Below are 15,505 nucleotides of genomic sequence, written 5' to 3' on the forward strand. Positions count from 1 at the left end.
CGTGGGACGGAAAGTAGCTACCCCCTTGCCACGTGTCACTCCTGTGATATCGAGAAATTTTCAGAAATGTAGTAACTTTTCATACTTAAAATTCTTAGGGCACAAAGGTCATGGGTTCAATACATACATACATACATACATACATACATACATACTTTATCATTATAGACCGTTATGCTTTCAGCGTTCAGTCTGCAAGCCTCTGTGAATTTACTAAACATCACCACAACCCTCTATTTGCAACTAGTGCTGTGGCCTCATTTAGTTCTATACCTCTTAAATCGTTAGAAACTGAGTCTAACCATCCTCGCCTTGGTCTCCCTCTACTTCTCTTACCCTCCATAACAGACTCCATTATTCTCCTAGGTAAACATCCTCCTCCATTCTGACCCCACCACCGAAGCCGGTTTATGCGAACAGCTTCATCCATCGAGTTCATTCCTAACTCAGCCTGTATCTCCTCATTCCGAGTATCCTCCTGCCATTGTTCCCACCTGTTTGTACCAGCAATCATTCTCGCTGCTTTCAAGTCCGTTACTTCTAATATATGATTAAGATACCCTGAGTTTACCCAGCTTTCTCTCCCGTAAAGCAAAGTTGGTCTGAAAACAGACTGATGTAAGGATCGTTTCGTCCGGGAGCTGACTTCCTTCTTACAGAACACTGTTGATCGCAACTGCGAGTTCACTGAATCTTACTACTCTATGGAGCCTTTCATCACTGCCTTCCCACTATACTTCACCATTTCAGGTCTAATTCAATCTATTCCAGCTGCTTTATGACAACAAAGTTTATTTGCCATCCTTTCCATTTCCTCAAGCGTAATTTCCCAACATAATTTTCCTCCTCCCCATGAGCTTGGTTGTTCGCGATACCATCAGGAAGATTTCCTTTTACGTTTACACCTTGATTCAATCCCACTTGCTATATTACCATCCTGGGAGAACACACAACCTAAATACTTAAAATTACGGTCTCCCAGCTTTGTATCACCAATCGGACATTCAATGTTGTTGAATTTCTTACCTATTGATATTGTACCGGTTGGTACACCTCTACGCCGCACTTGTGAATTTTCCGCCTTCAAGTACTCCCCTACAGCAGAAATTCTGAACTTTAAAAACTGAATTATCTCAACAGTTTCTCAGAAGATGTCACTGTGTTAATTTCGAACGGCTTTTGTTTACTAATTATCAAGAAGTGTGGACATTCTCTGATAGATGTCTCTACAAAACTATGACCATGCACCCTGGTGCGAAGTGGTAGAACTTTATTTGAAGAAATTTTGTATTCATAAGTTTGTTCTTTACTAAGTTTCGTTCTTTCATTCGTGGGTTGGCAATATAAATATTTCTTTCCGCCAGTTTTGAAGTTAGCCAATCAATAATTTATGACATTAATTTTCAGCCAATCGTGTCTTTCTTCTCCAATTTTGATGTGTAAATTTTTGCCAGCCAATAAACGCCTGTGGATGTGTCTTAATTATTCATGAAAGGTCTCGAATCTTCCACGAGGGTATAAAACTGCTGATTTTCACGGCCCTTCGCCACTTCAACAACATCTAGCTTTGTGTATGGCAGTATAGCAGGGGGCGGGTAACGCCTCTTCCTTTGGGCAGCAGCTCTTCAACAAAGGTAATGGCCGTTTAACATTTTTATTTCTTGCTAGCTCAGCAGTTTAACCCTCAGGGAGGGTCCGAAACCTTTTCAATGTAACCTATCTGCATAAAAATGTAACTTAGTGCCGGCTTATGTAAAATTTTCTAATTACTTTAACTGTAAATCGGGGATAGAGAGTGCTTTACCCTCTCGAGCTTCCTTTCATTTTTGATTTGAGGTGACTACGTTTTCATAACCGATTTTCTACTCTTAATGTATTAAAATTTTCTTATACGAGTCACCTCCCTAGTGTGGGAATAGCCCTTGTTTAATCGGCCTAGTGCCCCTTAGGTTTTAACAAGTGTTCATGTAGGAGTGCAAGTACACGCCTCCATTCTGTTTTGCATTTTGGGCCATTTACTTATCCTATTCTTTTTCAACGAAGGCCTAGAAGGTTGGGTACAAGATACCCCTGTTTCTTTGTAGATGTGCCTTGAGGGCAGTTGATAGTAATGTTAGTTGTTGCCTTTGATAGGCTCAGAAAATTGAGAGCGGGTTAGCTCTTTTATTTGTGGTAAAAGTGCCTCAGAGAGGCTTGATATGTGAAGGTGGGAGCAAGTGCTCCATGTTATTAGGGGTTTTCTGCCCTTTGGTAAATATGTGTTTGGGATCTGAGAGCTCAGGAAATGTAAAGTGAAGGCTTGAAGCCTAAGTTCTGTTATACCACCAAATTTTGTCGCTCTTAGACTAAAATTTTGTTACTGGTACCTTTTTACTTGTTGTTATTGGTTAAAGTTGGAAATTCTGTATCAAATCTGTTAAGTTTGGCAGTTTTGAAAATATAACCCTTAATTAAATTTTAATTCATTTGTCGGTTTTGTAGTTAGACCCATTCCAGCCCGCACCTTCTTTCACCTCTGCTGTTCCACGGGTAACCCCGTAACAGATATCATTTAGTCTTCGAAAGGCTACTTTTCATTCCATACTCATTGCACCTACACTAGTGTCCAAAAGTTAAGCATAAGTTACGAGTAAGCAGGGCAACAGGAAATATACCTCAAATCGCACGACATATGCACCTACCAACCTTACGTGCTCGCTCTGTATAGGAAAGGAGTGTTCCCTGCTTTGACTAGCGGCGTAACCGCAAGGTAAACACAGCCAGTGCCTGCGACCCACATTCCCTCAGTCGTGTTTGCCGTGTTATAGTGTGCGGAGTGTAGCCTCGTGGTGAACGTGACAACATAATAGCACAACGACTACATTAGGACCCCGTTTTGCAGGGTGGAATACTCAGCCGCCTGAACCAGGCCAGACACAGACCGAAGTCACCGTATCCTTGAATGTGCCACAAAGTGTCATTTCCAGGCTTTGGGGATGATTTTGAGACACATGAGATGTTAGTCGCAGGCCAGTACCAGGTCGACCAAGGGTAACCACCCCACAGCAGGACCGATATCTGGCCTTAACCGCCCGACGAAATCGGAGTGCGTCTACAAAACAATTGTCGGCGGAGCTGGTGGCGTCATGGTGAGGGGCGGCATCATGTTAAATGGCCGTACGGACCTGCACATCTTTATGGGGGTCCAACGAACAGTGTTAAATCTCGGAGATACAGGGATGAAGTACTGAGACCTTCAGAGGTGCGGTTGGTCCAGAATTCCTCTTAACGGACGATAGTGCCCGGCCGCACCGCGCTGCTCTGGTGGATTAATTTCTGGCTGGGGAAGACATTCATCGCATGGACTGGCCAGCGAGGTCTGCGGATCTGAATCCTATAGAACATGCCTGGGATGCATTGGGGATGCGAATTGCATCCCGTCAGCCTACACCAAGGACCCTCCTTTCGGAGGAATGGGGTCGACTGCCAGAAGAGCTCTGGGACCACCTGATAGAGAGTATGACACGTCGCTGCGAAGCATGTGTGCCCGCTAGGGGTAATCATACACCCTATGAACAGCATATTTTGTCGTGGAAGACATTGCCAAGTTTTGTTAGTTGTTATCAAAGGTGTACCTTAGCTATCAGAATCTTTCTGACACTGTTTTTTGACAAGTTGTTGACATGTGGTGTGTGATTCAGCTTCTGTTTGTTCAGCAATCCGTCTGACATTCCTATCAGGTGGTATGGCCTCGTTTAGTAATTATGCTTAACTTTTGGACACTAGTGTATTTTCAAGTTCCAAGATATTAGACGGCAGGCTTTCGGCACAATCTGCCATTAAGACCAAGTCGTCAGCATAGGCCAGACTGCTTACTACATTTCCACCTGTCTGAATCCCTCCCTGCCACTTTATACCTTTCAGCAGATGATCCATGTAAACTACGAACAGCAAAGGTGAAAGATTATACCTTGTCTAACCCCTGTAAGTACCCTGAACCAAGAACTCATTCTACCATCAATATTCTCACTTCAGCTCAATTGTCAACATAAATGCCTTTGATTGATTTTTGACAACCCACCCTTAATGCCATAGTCCTCCAGTATGGCGAACATCTTTTCCCTCGGTACCCGGTCATATGCTTTCTCTAGATCTACGAAACATAAACACAGCTGTCTATTCCTCTCGTAACATTTTTCAATTACCTGGCATATACTGAAAATCTGATCCTGACAGCCCCTCTGTGGTCTGAAACCACACTGGTTTTTATCCAACTTCCTCTCAACCACTGATCGCACCCTTTCTTCCAAGATGCCAGTGAATACTTTGCCTGGTATACTAATCAATGAGATACCTCGATAGTTGTTGCAATCCTTCCTGTTCCCTTGCTCATAGATAGGTGCAATTACAGCTTTTGTCCAATCTGTAGGTACCTTACCAACACTCCATGCTAATCTTACTACTCTATGAAGCAATTTCATCCCTGCCTTCCCACTATACTTCACCATTTCAGGTCTAATTTCATCTATCCCTGCTGCTTTATGACAACGGAATTTATTTGCCATCCTTTCCACATCCTCCAGCGTAATTTCACCAACATAATTTTCCTATTCCCCATGAGCTTGGTTGTTCGCGACACCACCAGGAAGATTGCCTTTTACGTTGAGAAGGTTTTCAAAATGTTCCCTCCACCTGACCAATGATTCCCTGAGATCTGTTATGAGTTCACCTGAATTACTCAAAACACTATTCACTTCCTTTTCCCCCTCCTTCCTAAGATTCTCTATTACTGCCCAGAAAGGTTTCCCTGCTGCTTGACCTAGCCTTTCCAGGTTATTATCAAAATCTTATTTTTGCATTCAACAACCATTTGTTTCGCTCTGTTTCTTTCATCTACGTACAATTCCCTGTCTGCATCGGCCCTTGTTTGGAGCCATTTCTCTTAAGCCTTCTTTTTACGTTTACAAGCTGCTCTCACTTCAACATTCCGTCAAGATGTTCGCTTTTTCCCATCTTTACACACAGTTGTTCCTAGGCGTTTTCTTGCTGTTTCTACTACGCGCATCCCTGTATGCCACCCATTCTTCTTCTATATCCTGAACCTGCTCACTGACCAGTGTTCGAAACTTCTCACTAATCATATCCATGTACTTCTGTCTAATTTGCTCGTCCTGAAGATTTTCTACCGTTATTCATTTGCAGACAAATTTCTCTTTCTTTATCCTAGGCCTAGAGATACTTAGTTCACAACAGATCAGATAGTGGTCTATATCATCGAAAATTCCCCGGAAAACCCGTACATACCTAACAGACGTCCTGAATTCGAAGTCCGTTAAGATATAGTCTATTATGGATCTGGTACCCCTAGCCTCCCATGTAGAGCTCTGCATTTGGAAGAAAACAACCGCTCGAGCATTGCCCACTTCGTGCCGCTGCTCGACGGCTGGGAAAAGCCCACGCTGCGATAAGGCTGTGGCCGTCTAATACACCATGTGGCCGGTCGTCCTTCACCTCTCGGTGATCAGTGGAACTGTCGAGCACTGCCGGGCGCTCGAGCGTAATCATAATCCCGGTTGGTGACAGTAAAACCGCCGCGCGCTCTACAGTGCGGAATGCATTAGACATGGTGTGTAAAACCAGTTGGTGACTGGGCTTTGAGCAGTGCAGACAGCGTTATGGATCAACCAAGTATAAGTCGTAAACGCTGCATTGAAGAAACGAAGAGAAGTATTCTGGAGAGAATTAGGAGCGGCTCGTTAGTCCTGAAGAAGAAAGATATGTCGGAAGAGGTGGCGAAGAGTGAAACTTGGAAATCGTTTGCACTTGTAGTGGATCCTGTCACGCAGGCTTCTTCTGGCTTCGTGCAGTGTGCCACATGTGATACTGTACTTTCTTACCAGCCAAGCAAAACAGGTATGATTTGGCGCTGCAAAAGTAACTGAAGATCAGAATTCCACCGAACACGTGCAGTACCAAGCACCATAAAGAAAGTTGGTGTTGATAAGTTGGTCGATATGAGTGGAATAGATTTGCTACCGTTAAATACTTGTAGTAACATTGGCTTCAAGAATTATTCGCAGGAGCTCATCAATGTTGGCGCCACTTATGGCAAAGTCAATAATAGAAGATGTTCTTCCGCACTCTACCACGGTATCACGGCATATTAAAGAAAAGGCCGACGACAATACGGGCGACAATGGTGTCCAAGCTAATATGTGCCATAAAGAACAAAATGTGCGCTTTAGACGCTGATCTGTGGTCTGATAACTACAAGAAGAGAAATTTTTTTAACTTGACATCGCATTATGTTAACGATGAGTGGCAGCTAGAAACGCTTGTTTTGCTAACAACTGAGTTTGCGGACATACCTAAGACAGGAGAGAACATTCGGCACGAAATCGAAGAGCGGTTGCTTGAGTTAGCAATTAACAAGAATGATCTTACAAAACGTTACTTTGTCACCGACCAAGGAGCTAATATGAAGAAGGCACTTGAATCTTACGACCGTTTGCCTTGCTTTGATCACTGCCTAATGACTGCGCTTCGTCACACATGTTAAGAGACGTTTTTAGAAGATGAAGCTCCTGAAATCCTGTCGTGTCTTCTATCAGCAAGAGCTATAGTAGGATATTTGAAGAGATCGGGTCACTCGGGGCGTCTGCAGCACTCTATGAAGCAAGAAGCTGTAACACGGTGGAACAGTATACTGTTAATGCTCAATTCCATCATAAGTTTAATTGACGAAATTCGAGATCTATTAGAATCCAGCGGGCAATCGAAACTCTTAGAAACTTTCCATGAACAGTGCGTACGAGAAGTTATCGCTTTTCTAACCCCCTTTAAAGAAGCGAGTTTGGATTTGGAAAGTGTAACAAGGCTGGAACGTGTGCTGCCTCGGTACACGCGTCTGTTACATCATTGTGAACCAGAAGAGAGTGACAACGATGTAAGAAATATTTTTATAAGTTACGATCGTTTATAAATCTGCTGAATTATCGGAATTATGTACATACTGTTTATCATTTTCAGTGCATGACGAAAATAAAAACGAGAGCAGCATATTTCAACAGAGAGAAGTGCAAATTGGAGGCTATCCGTTACAAAGCCACGGTTCTATGGCCATCACGACGTCATTTGAAGAAAGTCACAGCAGAAGAAAAGCAGGTCGCGTATGCTGAAGTTCGACGATTGTGCGCGTAAATGTGCCTGTATATGGTAAGGTAGAATCACTGAAAAGAAATAGTAAACGAATGTTTCTGTATAGGCTTTTGGGCTTATGCCGTGTCAAGAAAATAAAGCATAAGCCCAAAAGCCTATACCGGTACAGTATCATGTCTTTAAGTACGGCCCGGGAAATCATTAATGACAACGAAACGAATGTTTGTTTGTCTAATCTTCCACCTTTCGTTAGATCAGCAATTATGCCGTCTAAAATGTACAATATTTGGGAAGGGTTTCGCAACGTAAATATTCCACAATGCGTTTTGATGTAATTTTTGCGATATATATAGGAATTCACTGGAAATATAGATTTTAGTAACCAGTATCCTAAATGTTATACATATTTGAAGGTGACATGAATGCAGTACGGATGTTTTGTTCATTTTTAGAGCCCATTCAAGCAAACAGTGACCAAGTTCTTCCCATGAAAAAAGTCCAAGGTGGACTGGAGTTCGGATGAGGACGACGAAGATGGACACACAAATACTACTAATGATCTCGACAGGTACCTTTCGCTCTCCAAATCCGCCTGTAGCTGTGCCGAATGCCACATTTTGAAGTGGTGGAAAACGCATGCGAAGTTATTTCCAAGGCTGTCGGTAGCAGTCAGAAGAGTTCTCTGCATTCCTGCCACTAGTGCTGCCAGCGAGAGAAATTTTAACCAGGCCGGTCACCTGCTGTCCAGCAAAAGATCGTGCTTGGACTCAGACAAGGTGGATGATCTCTTATTGATCCATCACAATTTCGTAAGTATTCTGAACATACCACGCAATCACAAGAAAGGAAACATTCCTCAAACGCTATGAATGTATGATTCTACTTTAATTTACTTCACAGGAAGAAGTGCAAACCGCCAGCTGTAGTAGTAGCTCCAAGAACACAAATGAATCCTGTGCATCAGGCAGCACCAATGACGAAAAACGAATCGTATAGTTATGATCTCATATAACTTTATTTACAGTACCACTTTCACTTTGTTTGTAAATTAACGCCTGTAAAAAGAAAATTGATGAGTATTTGTTTAAAATCAATCCTGCATTTCTTCTTGATCCTGCATTTGATATTAGTACAGTGTATATGTGGCCGAGTCTGGAGATAGGCTACACATAGCCCACTATTAATGTGTCCCCGTTTATGTAGCGAACGGAACAAAATACTATATGAAGACATTACAGTTCATAACGTTACAATTATTAGATACGTTATCACCTCAAAGACGAAAATCCAATAGTCTGCAACGTATTAACACACTTCAAATGTAACATATCGTCGTTGCCGGGACGAAGCCTCCTATGTGAAATATTTTAGCTTAGAACTTTGCCCGGTAAGGTTCTGTCATCTAAGGTGCAATACCGTGTGACAGTTGTCAAGGCATTCTCGCTCTTCATAACGTATGTGATGCGGGACCGTATATCTCCAAAACAGTTCAGCTTAAGCCACGAAGGAGAGCGGACGCATGAGTAGAGAGCTCGGGAGTGGGAGTAAGGAGTGAGTGCTGAGTGCAGGAAGCTTGTGAGGTGTTTGACAACAATGATTGGAGTAGATCAATACAGGGCGGTTATTGGAGGATGGCAGAGGAGAATCAAGAAAGAAGAAGTAAAATCAGGTGGGTGTAAAGTGGATTTGGTAATCAAAAGAGAAGCAGTGTTAACAGCGGCGGTGGTTATAATGTTGCTACTGATTGGAGGTGTAGAGCCGAACCCAGGCCCGACATCTAGTGGAAATGAGGGATGGGAAGACATAGAAGAATTCAAAAAATGGGTAAAAGAGACGGTGGTAGAAGTGTGCCCCTTTGAGCAAATTAAGAATATGATCCAAGAACAAACCAGGGAGTTTGGAAAAATGAAGTTATGGCTGCGAGAAATGACGGACGATATAACATCACAAGTGAAAAAGAACGACGAGGAAGTGGCAATATTAAGAGAAAGAATAGGACGACTGGAAGAGGAGACGTTGAAATTGAAAGCGGAAGTGAATGCCAATACATTGAATCGCAGGAAGAAGTGCTTATTTATTTATGGGTTGCCTGAGGAGGTGAGAGAAGACAAAGTACGTACAATTTACAAAGTAGTCGACTTAATACAGGGGAAATTGAAACTTAACTTCAGCGAAGTGAACATAGATGACGTACAGAGAGTGGGAAGAACTAGGGGCAACAGGCCTATCAAAGTAGAACTGTTTTCTACGTTGATGGCTGATGCTGTGATAGGCAATGCGAGTAACATGCAGAGAGAAAAATATGGATCAAGAGAGACGTGGGATGGGAGGCTATTAGGAATGAGAAAATACTCAAAAAACACAAGATACGTGCGATAAACCAAGGACTGAGAGCTACTATTAAAGGACAAGAGCTAGTGGTATCAGGCAGAAATTGGAAGAGGAACTGGTCTGTGAATAGACTGCTGGACTTAGAAATGAAGATTAAAAAAGACGAAGAAAAAATGAGCAGTGCAACGAGAGGTGGGGAAGTGAGGAGAGATAACAGTAACAGTGTAATGTGTGAAGAGGGTCAGAGAGAGGCGCCAAGTGAAAATGTAACCATTAACAGTGAAGAAGTCCAGGAAGTGGCGACAAGTGAAAGGGTAACCATAAGCAGTGAAGAAGAAAGTCAGGGGAGTGAAAGCAATGAAGTAAGGGAAGTGACGGGTAAAAAGGTGACGTCAGAGGCAACCGGAGGATGTCTCAATAGGAGTTGGGAAAGAGGCAAGGGCAGAAGAGGCAATGGGAGCTGAAGGTGGAGGCAAAAGAACACAACAGAGTGAAGATGGTGATGAAGTGGCGGCCAAAAGAGGTGGCAGAGAAACAGGAAAGTATAGAAAACTGACAGACATGTGGGATTCAGGTAGAAATGAGAAGGGTGTAGTCACTAGAAGTAAAAAGAACAATAGTATAAGGAGTGGTGAAAATAAAGATTGTTAGATGTATGGAGATTTATTTGATGGTAGACGAGTGTGTGCTAGGGCTGAAATGTGGTGTTGGAAGTAGAGGTGGTAGGTATATGTTGAAATGTGGTGTTGGAAAGGTATGGAGAAGTGGTGGTGCACTCATGAGTAAGTTGTATTTAATGTGATGGTATATGAGTGGGTGGTATTTGTAGATGCTGAAATGTGGTGTTGGAAAAGTATGAAGATGTAGTAATGTAATTTGGCTATTTGTAAATTTTGGTTTGGTGGAAGATGGAGTTTTCGGTAGGTAATTATGATGGGTAATAGGATGAGTATGAGTGTATGGTAAATTGAGCATGGTAGATGAGTGTGTGCTAGAGATGAAAGGTGGTGTTGGAAATAGAGGTGGTATAATGTGAAATGTGGTGTTGGAAAGGTATGAGAAGTAGTGGTGCACTCATGAGTAAGTTGTAAATGAAGGTGGTTTGGTATTCAATGTGATATGAAATTTGGAGATGGAGAAGTGGTGGTACTTTTCAATGGCAGATTTTAAGTGTTGATAGGGACGAGAACTGAGAAGTGCTGTTTGTTTAAGTGTTGGGAGGGATGTGAATAGAGAATTGGTGTTTGTTTGTAAACTTTGGTTTGGTGGACGTGATGACAAATGGATGGTGGACGTTTAATTATTGCTATATTATGTGAGTGTTAAGTGATGATGTATTGACATTAAATTGCAGTAGAGACGGTAATTTATTGCTGAAATGTGGAGATGGAGAAAGGGTGGTATATGTAATGGCAGAATTTAAGTGCTGAGAGGGAGGAGAATTGAGAATTGATGTTTGTTTGTAAACTTTGGTTTGGTGGACGTGATGACAAGTTTCAGGTGGAGTATGGCTTGGTATTTAAATTGATTAAGCATGGCTGACAAGGATGAAGTTGCAACGTGAGCATACGTGAGCATGAATACGCAATGGCAGAATGTAACGTATGTCTGGACTCAGCAACCTAGAGTGGGTCAAGTAAAATAAGGTAGGAGGAATGGAATGTGCAAGGGTTTGAGTGTCTAGTTAAGAGAGACATGAAGGTCTTTGACATTCTTAATACTGCTGATTTTATTTCAACTTTATTATGTCCTTTAATTATGTTTATTTAAACTACACATTCTGGGAAGACAACAGGAATATTCAGCAAAGACGTTGGACGTGGCATGAAAGGGCGAGGATGACTACCGTGGTGACCCTCACTTTGGGGGTTACGTTTCCGGAGTATCTGAGGAATTTCATGGCATGTCCATGGAGTACGTTTGATTTTTTCTTTTCTTCTTTCTTATTAATATTGTTTTGTTTGCTCATTTTTGTTCTCTGCGTGTTTTATTTTTATTTTCTTTTTTCTGTACAGTATGTAGAGTTTGAAAGAGTGAATTTTGGCATGGGCTGAACATGTTATTTTTCTCATTTAAAGGATCAAATGGGTATCATTACTGTAGATCTAGAGAAAAATAATAAAGTATCATATCATATATCTCCAAAAATATTAACACATAGGAGGTTTCGTCCCGGCAACGACGATATACAATTGTAATATTTAGGTTATAGAACTGATAGTAAAAAACGAAAGACATTTGTAAAAGAAATAGGTGAGGATTAATGTAAAGTAGTGGCCTATGAGCTCGAGTCCGGCGAAGCGCAGCTCGCTGGCTGGCTAGCACTGAGCCCGCCGGTTACTGGCGACCGACCGAGCGTTTGGCGCGCTCGGCCAGTCGCTCATAATCGGTAGCCCGCAACCGGCTGTACAGGACGCTCGGCCGCATACTCCCGAGAGCCAGAGAGGCGAGCTGTACTCGCCGGTAAAAATCAGAGATAATGTAGACCTCTACTCCCATGTGTAGCGGTGAATAGCCTTATGCTTGAAGAATGCATTCGTAACTGCTAAACCTATACTAGCACAGTAGTCCAGCAAACGATTACCATTCCCATTAGCTTCCATATCTTCCCCACATTTACTAATCACCCTTTCGTATCCTTCAGTTCTATTTCCAACTCTCGCATTGAAATCGCCCATTAGCACTATCCTATCCTTGCTGTTGACCCTGACTACGATGTCACACAATGCTTCATAAAACTTGTCAACTTCATTCCCTTCTGCACCCTCACATGGTGAATACATGGGCACAATTCTAGTCCTAATTCCTCCAACTGAAAAATCTACCCACACCATTCACTCATTTACGTGCCTAACAGAAACTATGTTGCGTGCAATGGTATTCCTGATGAACAGCTCAACCCCGCACTCTGCCCTTCCCTTTTTAACACCCGTCAAGTACACTTTATAGTCTCCTATCTCTTCCTCAGTATCTCCCCTTACTCGAATAGCATTTACTCCTAGCACATCCAAATACATCCTCTTTTGCTGACTCAACCAGTTCTACTTTCTTTCTTCCATAAGCCCCATTAATATTGATAGCTCCCCATCGAATTCTATTTCGTTCGCCAAGTTGTTTCCAAGGAGTCCCTCGCCTGTCAAATGACAGTGAGACTCCGTTACTCCCATAGGTCCGAGGCTTGCTTAAAATGTTCTGAGCTCGGTAAATTCATGAACCAGGATGCTACCCTACTTACACATAGTCCAAGTGGGGATCTCTCCTCTAAAGTGTTAGGACCCACCGGTGAATTGTATAGTCCTAGCCGCCTGAGCACAAGGAGGGCCATGGCTCAGAATATGTCCGAGATGCCCGCTACCATTCCACAGCAACTGGCATCCCGACTCTCAGGACCACTTACTAGGCCACTCAGCCGTTGCCCATGGTTCGCGAACTAGGATGTGATTACATAACCCACACCATGATATATGTTTCTTTTACTCATTTTCTTTTTAATTCAGATCCTAGCCAAATTAACTTATTTACAAAATTATATCTGTAATGTGTTCCTTGGTTTAATACCCTCAGGCTTTTATCATTTTTTGCAACATATCCACAACGAAAGTAGTTACAAGGGCTCAAGTGAAACTCTGCATTGACTCACATCAGTGCTCGTAGTGGTAGAAAAAGTCAGTTTGCTAATCTAATCGACCGGATAACGATGATTAAGGAAAGGATTGTAATTTTTAGGATTTTGTTTTTTTACAATTTGTTTTACGTCGCACCGACACAGATAGGTCTTACTGCGACGATGGGAAAGGAAAGGCCAAGGAGTAGGAAGGAATCGGCCGTAGCCTTAGTAAGGTACAGCCCCAGCATTTACCTGGTGTGAAAACGGGAAACCACGGAAAATCATCTTCAGGGCTGCCGACAGTGGGGTTCGAACCCACTATCTCCCGGATGCAAACTCACAGCTACGCGCCCCTAACCGCACCGGATAGAGTTTAAGTATACACTCTATATCTGGAAACAATGAAAGCCACCTAGAAAGAAGTTTTGGAAAACTCTACCTCCACAAAGTCATAAAATTCACGTATATCAGATTCATGCACTGCATATAGGTAAACGTAGGAATGTATTTTCTGTACCATATTTTCTATGCCAATTGGTAGACAGTCCTTCGCAATTTATGCGTACACTATTTTTCACAATGAAAGCAGAACAGCCTATTTCTACTATAGTATAAGTTCGTTTAAAAAATCCTGAACAATACTGTTAACAGGTCTAAACCCTTTCTTGTTGCTCCTCGTAAGTTGCAGTTAATATTATTAGTACATAAACCCACAACTTTATTTTCAATACTGTATTCGTTTACTTTAGGATTTTGAAAAAGTTCTACTTTTACTTGCACCCTACTAAGAGGAGGGAAACAATTTCGTAGGTTTATAATTTGAAGAATCTATGTTGACCGTAATAAAATTTGCCTGGTTTAAGTTTCTCTGAAGCTCTGAAATCGCATAAGGGCTAATCATATGCATCATGATCATTTTAGACTTCGTTCTAACGCAAGCGTATTGTGGTTCGAAGCACTTCCTAATAAATTTTGAAGTGGGCCTTCAGTCTGTAAAATGAGACGATTGATTATATTACATTGTATGAAATGCTAATCCTGCTTTCTCTGCTGCCATTTTTCGTTCTTTAGGTCCAAAATACTTATTTCTGAAAAATGTAGAAATTGTGGCGCTATATGTAGCAGCAGCGTGAGATGATTGTGTTCGTTGTTTGCAAGTGACGCATTATTTAAGACCTTTCACTGTTAGCACTCGAGAACTGTGCTGAACATTTTTGACAGGGAACGTCATTGTCCGAGTTATCTCTTTCAAGAAATGGATAAAGTGATCGTAATTCTGAAGCAAAAGCTTATTTCATCTCAGGAGGCATTTCCTCAACATTAAAGTAACTATAAAGGCGACTGTCAACCCTATTGAAGCTTCCTTCGATATTACCTGGAAAGAATTAGTGAGTCAGACCGGAGACCTCCCAGGCGGCCTGAGGGCATGTGATGCGTGTCTTGTACTTTTCGTCTAGTGTGTCTGTGGACTTTCTGGAAGGAGAAACTAGAATGTTCGAATACTCTAGTGCTTCATCACCAGGGATATAAAAGAAGGTTCACCGCAAAGAAGGAGTGATGTTAAGAGAATGTTGTTGTTGTGGAGTTGTTGGAGTAGTGTTAGCGATTGTCGTTGTTATTTTAGTGGTGGTTGTTGAGTTGCCAAGTGATACATGTTCAGTGTGTGGAGCAGTCGAGTGAGTTGATTGTACGGGTTATTGGTAGAGGTGTTGGTTTTTGTTAATTAGCGATAAAACGAAAAATCTATTTAGAGGTTACGATGGTTTTGTTTTCATGTATTTACACGTTTCGTGTTGTCCAGTAGTGAATTTAAATCGCGAAATAACGCGAATTGTGTGAAAAACACCACAAACACCACAATCTGAGAAATGAAATAATCTTTAAAAATATTTTTCTACACCATTCTAGACATTCTTGTCCACAAACAGATATTCGAATTGTTTGGTGTAAATTCGAGAATGATAGATTGTATCGTTTCTCGAGGGGCAATAGTCTCGTTATGGTTAGTCCACACAAAAGTTAATAAACAATGTTAATGAAAACATTTCGCAACATGTTGTAACTCTTTCATCAACAGCTCCTCGTTGAGTGACATTTATGTGACTGTGCATATAGCATATCTATATAAATAAAATTGTAGGGGGTCCGCTGTCTGTAATTTCTTTTGTTTTGCCAATTTTTCAGATATTTATCCGTTTTAGGTCAACTCAAGACCGAATCGGCGGTTTTTACGTTTCGTGTCTGTTTGTCTGTTTGTCTGTTTGTCTGTCTGTTTGTCTGTTTGTCTGTTCCACCATCACGTCGAAACGGCTGGATAGATCTCAACCAAACTTCATATTTAGAGTATACTCATCCCGGGGAAGGTTTCGATATGCATATCATTTTAAAATCTTTGAATACACGGGGGGTTTATAGGAAAACCAGAATGGT

This window comes from Anabrus simplex, chromosome 3 (assembly GCF_040414725.1).
Source record: "Anabrus simplex isolate iqAnaSimp1 chromosome 3, ASM4041472v1, whole genome shotgun sequence".
Lineage (NCBI taxonomy): Eukaryota > Metazoa > Arthropoda > Insecta > Orthoptera > Tettigoniidae > Anabrus > Anabrus simplex.